Genomic DNA, 6880 nt, shown 5'->3' on the forward strand with positions numbered 1-6880 from the left:
TTATAACACATATGGTAATACACACACATATTATTATGTACCGAATGTTTTCCAGTTACAGCGTATCTTTAAAAAAAAAAATATTTTATATATTTATTTGACAGAGAGAGAGATCACAAGTAGGCAGAGAGGCAGGCAGAGAGAGAGGGGGAAGCAGGCTCCCCGCTGAGCAGAGAGCCCGATGCGGGACTCCATCCCAGGACCCCGAGATCATGACCTGAACTGAAAGCAGAGGCTTAACCCACTGAGCCACCCAGGTGCCCCCAGTTACAGTGTATCTTGAAGATAGTTTCCTAATCAGACATAAAAGCTTTACCATTATTCAGTGATTTTCATTTTATGGATGGATTAGACTTTATTTTACCAGTGACTTTCTATAAAGATTGAAGTTGTTTCTAACCATTTACTATTTCAAAAAATGTTGCAGTGAATAATCTTGTACAAAAGCAACTTTGCCTGTGTGTGTCAGCTTATCTATAAGATGAATTCCTAGAAGTAGGGTGGTGTATTAACACGTAGGTGTATTTGTGAGACTGACTCTGCCAAGTTGCCTTCCATAAATCTGGAGGGCAGTTCCCACCAGAAATATATGAATGCTTTTCCCCCATTGTCTTACCAATATGCCAATTTTTGATCTTTGTCAAGCTGATAGGTGAAAAATAGTATTTATTTTTAACTTTACGTTTCTCTTACTATGAAGAGGAGTTGAAATAAAATTTTTTAAAGATTTATTTATTTATTTATTTATTTGACAGAGAGAGATCACAAGTAGGCAGAGAGGCAGGCAGAGAGAGAAAGGGGGAAGCAGGCTCTCCGCGGAGCAGAGAGCCCGATGCGGGTCTCGATCCCAGGATCCTGGGATCACGACCTGAGCCGAAGGCAGAGGCTTTAACCCACTCAGCCACCCAGGCGCCCCAGAGTTGAAAAATTTTTAATGTTTAAGACACATTTATATTTTTATTTTGAATTGCTTATAAATTATGTTGATTCTCTTATTAATTTTTTTTGGTGTTTTGGTCATTTTTAGTATTGCTTTTTCAAAACTCTTCACATACTGTTAGCATAACAAGCAACACTTTGATCATTTTTTGTATAAATTAGAAAGCATGTATAAATTATTGATGCCTATGTCAAAAATCTCTTCTGGGGGAAATTTTGTTATTTTTAATGCTGTTACATATTCATTTAACAAAAACCTTTCTTTTAAAAAAAATTAAAACAATTTTTTAAAGATTTTATTTATTTGAGAGAGAGAGCAAGAGAGAGTGAGAGCATGGGGGGTGGGGAGAGGCAGAGGGAGAGGGAGAAGCAGACTCTGTGCCTGACGCAGGACTTGATCCCAGGACCCTGAAATCATGACCTGAGCTGAAGGCAGATGCTTAACTGACTGAACCACCCAGGCGTCCTAAACTAAAACCTTTAGTTATTGATATTTTCAAACATACACAGAAGCAAAGCAAACAGCGTAACAAATTTCCATGCATCCTTTACCTACCTCCAGCAATCATCAGCATGTGGCCAGTCTTAGTTAATCTATAACCTTTCTATAACCCCCACCCACCCACAAAATTTCTCCTGTCTCTTAGACCATTCAGATGCAAAATTCCTGGCATTCTATAATTTTGCCATAATTATTCCTATCATTTAAAAATATCACTTCTATGTCTTCTATGCAAAATTCACTGTCATTCTTTAATATCATCAAATATTTCATAAGGGGGTGCCTGGGTGACTCAGTGGGTTAAGCTGCTGCCTTCGGCTTGGGTCATGATCTCAGGGTCTTGGGATCGTGCCCCACATCTGGCTCTCTGCTCAGCGGGGAGCCTGCTTCCCTCTCTCTCTCTCTGCCTCTCTGCCTACTTATGATCTCTGTCAAATACATAAATTTAAAAAAACCTTAAAAAAAAATTTCATCAGTATTCAAATTTGCCTGATTGTCTCCAAAGTTTTTTGTTGTAGATGGTTTGTTCACATCAGAATCCAACCCAATGTACACTTTGCATTATGTTGACAGATCTGTTAAATCTTTTAAACCTATATAGGTTCCCCTCCCTTATTTTTTTCCTCACAATTATTAAAGAAGGTGGGTCTGTAGGGGCGCCTGGGTAGCTCAGTCAGTTAAGCGTGTGCCTTCGGCTCAGGTCATGATCTTATGGTCCTGGGATCAAGCTCCACATTAGGCTCTTTGCTCAGCAGGGAGTGTACTTCTCCCTCTGCCCACCCTCCTTGCGTTTTCTCTCTCTCTGTTTCTCTCTCTCTCAAATAAATAAACAAAAAAAAAAAAAAAAAAGAAAAAAAAGAAGGTGGGTCTGTAGTCCTGGAGAACTTGCCACATTCTAGATTTTGTCAGATTTGTCATATTGCTTTTTAACATGCTCTCCTCTTGTCTTGTATTTCCTGCAAATTGATGTTTAGAACTAGAAGGTCGATCTGATTCAAGTTTGATTTTTTCTTTTTTTTTTTTTTTGGCAAGTAGACTTCGGGGGTGTTAGTGTACACTTCCTGTTGAATTATGTCAAGAGACACATCAAATTTGGTTGTCTCTCTGGGTATTCTGTGGAGTCTGATTGGGCATTTTAGCTGACATTCTGGTTTTGAAGAACACTATTAGATATGGAAAACAAAACTCTCTCTATAGAAAATGAAGTGCTAGAGGGGAGACCCCTCCCAACTTCATTTTGGGTGGAGAGAATATGCAATGTGGGGAGCCGGCTTTCATATTTAACATGGTATAAGTCTCAGAACAACACTGTGTTCTTTTGGTTCAGATTCCTTTTCGTGTCTCTCTTTAAGGTTTTATTTATTTATTGGAGCAGAGAAGGGGAGAGAGTGTGTGCGCACAAGCCTCAGGGGGAGAGGCAGAGGAAGAGGGAGAGGCAGACTCCCCGCTGAGCCTGATGTGGGACTCTATCCTAGGACCCTGGGATCATGACCTGAGCCGAAGGCAGATGCTTAACTGACTGAGCTACCCAGGTGACCCCAGGTTCTTTTTAGACTTAAGGTCAGGTATTTGTGGGAAGTATATGCTGGTTTACTGTGTCAAATGTATTTGTATTTCAGGCATATTTATACCTTCTTGTCCTTTTCATTTGAATTTGAATAAAGATTTCTTCAACTTGCTTATTACATCTCAATTTTAAAAATGCTTCTGCAAGCTGCCTCTAAAACTCCAGTGAAAGTCTAGGAGCTTGGAACATGTCTTTCCAGGAGCTCCTGATACCTGCGTCTCAGCTGGGGCCATGCCGGCTCTCAGTTTCTATGTGTCTCTGGGGCTCTGAGCTCTCCCTTCCCTCTTCTCTCTGCACTGCCCCGCTCTGGCTGATGCCAGCCTTTCTTGACCTCTACCATCTGTGAGATGCTTCTCCTATCACCCACATCTCCCCAGTTATAATTCTTTGTACAGCTAATAAATGAAGTTTCATGGTATCTCGGGTTTGGACCAACCCATGGGTCCTCAAAAAATACGTGTTGAAAGGCAATCAAGTGTCTTTGCTTTTTACTACATTAAAACTGTATTTCTTCAAAGACAAGTAGCCAACATGGTTTCTCAATGGAAAATGACTTTTTCTAAAGCCATGCTACACTGTCTGCAATGTTTCTAGTGCTTACACATTTAGGTGACGTGAACTTGATGGTCATCTTTGGTAAGAGAACATTCCCTATTATTCACATAAGTAGAAACACAACCGTGAATAATCTTATTTTCTGAATGGTTTGAAAATTCTCTCAATCCTATTAGTTAATCCTACTTTAACCATAAAGAATGACTTTCCTAAACATAACTCATGATAATCCTGTTGTGAAACATGAAGTGATAAATGACACAACTGCAAACAAAGTATCTCTCTCTTTTTTTAATATTTTATTTATTTATTTGACAGATAGAATGAGCACAGGCAGATAGAGTGGCAGGAAGAAGCAGAGGGAGAAGCAGGCTCCCTGCTGAGCAAGGAGCCCAATGTGGGACTCGATCCCAGGAGTCTGGGATCATGACCTGAGCCAAAGGCCGCTGCTTAACCAACTGAGCCACTCAGGCGTCCCAAACAAAGTCTCTTCTTTGAAAACTTTCCACGTATGTCCCTACTCTGGGCCTCCTATTTCCTGTTGATCTGAAAGAAATGACAATAATCTGTCCTCAAGTTGAAGACGTGTGCTGGTGTGGGTTGAGGAGTGGATGTACTTGGAAAGGAGGCACCTTTCTCTCTTGGAGATTGTGCTGTTGGTGTGTGTGGTGATTGAGGAACTTCTGAAATTGAAAAATAAATGAGAATCTGAAGACACTGACAGAATCTGATTGGCCTTGTAAAATCTGATTTCAACTGTGGTTGAAGAGAAGTAGTGAGAAAATGCCCACTGTCCTAAAATAATATGCTCTTTAATAGCATTGGTTGGTGATTAAAAAAATAAGATACACATACATGTTAACATTTTATACTATGCCACTAATACATTTTGGGCACTATGTAACCCAATAGTCTGATTTCTGAATAAAAAACCTGTTCAAGGAGATAATGATAAAATAATTCCTCCTTTCTTATAAGATCAAAACTAAATATGGATTTAAAAAACATAGTCCCTGGGCACCTGGGTGGCTCAGTGGGGTAAGCCTCTGCCTTCGGCTCAGGTTGTGATCTCAGGGTCCTGGGATCAAGCCCTGTGGGCTCTCTGTTCAGCAGAGAGCCTGCTTCCCCCTCTCTCTCTGCCTTCCTGCCTGCTTGTGATCTCTCTCTGTCAAATAAATAAATAAAACCTTCTAAATAAATAAATAAAATAGTCCGTTCTATTTGCTTTGCTTGAATTACATGCTATTTGAAATCCTATATTCTGTGTGTGAGTGTGGAGAAAGTCACAGATTTTAAGATGCAGGAAGTCAGGACAAGAACCTTGACTCTGGAATCTGGGTCTCTTCAGCTCCTGGATGGATTTTAATGCAGGCTAATTTGCAACATCTGCCTTTTCCTCCTTGCATGCACTTATAGGGGCGGGGGGTGGGGTTAGGAGAGTGGAATCTGCTTGTTATTCAGATCACATGACACGTGGTCGGCACAAAATAATGCGTGTTATTGGTGCTGAGAATACTAGAAAGGACAGTGGTGAAAGGGGTTTTGATCTCTATTGTGTGGTATCAGGAAGAGTCACCCAGGAAGCTGGCTTCTCCAACTTCCAGAATTTCACCTCAGAAAGGGAGAGCTGTTCTAATTCAGGTCACCTACGAATCTTACTGATGTACTTGGCAGACAAAATGCCAATCACTTGGAATAAATAGTAATTTTAACGTTTCTCCCTATGACCAGTGTGTATCCCATGAAAACAGAAATGACAAGAAAAGCATCTTAAGCCTGTGAACTACGGAAAAGGTCAGAAAATAGCTGTGGTAGCAGGCAGTGAATGAAAATGTTAAAAACTGGGCAGGAGAAGGAGACGAAAATAAGAAAGATGCAAAGAATACATTGTAAAGGACGAAAGCTCTGAGGAGATGAGGAGTCAGAGGGGGAGGGGAGCTGGTTTCTCCAACTCTCTAGATAACTGGGCCCTACTGAAATGCCAGAGGGTCTGTATTTTGAAGCCAGCAGGAAATGCTCAGAAAAGCAGCAATATCCTTTGCTGAAGGATATTGAACCATTCAGTTTCCAAATAGAAATGTCAATAAGGACAGTGTGCCTGTCCTTCCAACCCAGAGGCATCCTCATGCCTTGTGTAGGGAAATAGAATATGGAGCCCTCAAAAGAGTATTTCTTCTAAAAATAAGCTTACAGAAAATCAACTTTCATTAAATTTTCTCACACGAGCCAAATGCACTCTGGCTCTTTTCCTAGCGTGCCAGATCTCAATTCATTTGGAGAGAAAAAAAGCTCTAACCACCCCTTTCATTGTCTTTTAGCCCATGGATGCCATGTTCTGAAAGAGTTTTGTCAGCCAAAAGACATTTGATAAGCACGACCTATTTCTCCTGCCTTCACCAAAGCTTTGGCTGGGCATTTCTTCCCTGCTACTAAAGTCTCAGCAAACTGGCTGAGCTAGCCTGGGAGGCAGGGGGCGCCATTTTGCCCCCTGACTAGAATGGCTCAAAGTTTATTTGGGCAGTTTTGTTTAAACTGAATTTGAATACCTTTAGGTGGGATGAGTGCTCTGTTAGTCTGCCAGAATTTACACTACCCCCTATGGTATTCCTTCTGCTTCATACACTGGTTGGATGGTCTGGCTCTTGGAGGCTCCTGCTGGGAGAGTGGATAATTTTGCCGCATTGAAAATAGATCTGGGTCAGGAGTGCTCGTCTTTATAGTCTCCAAGCAGCCTGGCTATCCCAGAATGGGGACTGAAATTATTTCTACAAGGGAATCCATGTGGTTGGGGGGATGCAATTATGTCCTGAAGGTCTCTTAATCATCAGCTACCTCTTTGAAAGATGGGTTATTATTTATTAACTTTTTCATTTTTGCTTAACTTTTGTTGGCCCCATTTGGCCACAAAGTCCTTCCAGCAAATGATCACTAAGGCAATATCGAAACTCTCTCATCACAGGTCCTTTGTTCTCTGTTTGTTTATTTGGTTCTTCTTTTCATCTTTTCATCGTTCTTTGATCTTTAGAGAGCAATAGAGAGAAAAACCAGCTCTGTGCAGAAAGGAATGCAAAATAACCTTTTAAAACATACAGTAATATCCTCCCCTGCTAGAATCTTGGCTAAAAAAAAAAAAAAAAAACAAAAGAAAAAGGAAACTTGATCTCAGTATCAGAGATAAAAATACACTTTAAGCTTTGCCTAAAAAAGTCGTATCTATTTGATGCTGTGATTACCATTTTACAATTAATGAAGATTTGTTAACAAAAAAAAAAAAAAAAAAAAAAAGGTGAGGGGCGCCTGGCTGGCCCAGTCCATAG

The sequence above is a fragment of the Mustela nivalis genome, assembly GCF_964662115.1.
Source record: "Mustela nivalis genome assembly, chromosome: 11".
NCBI classification, from domain to species: Eukaryota; Metazoa; Chordata; class Mammalia; order Carnivora; family Mustelidae; genus Mustela; species Mustela nivalis.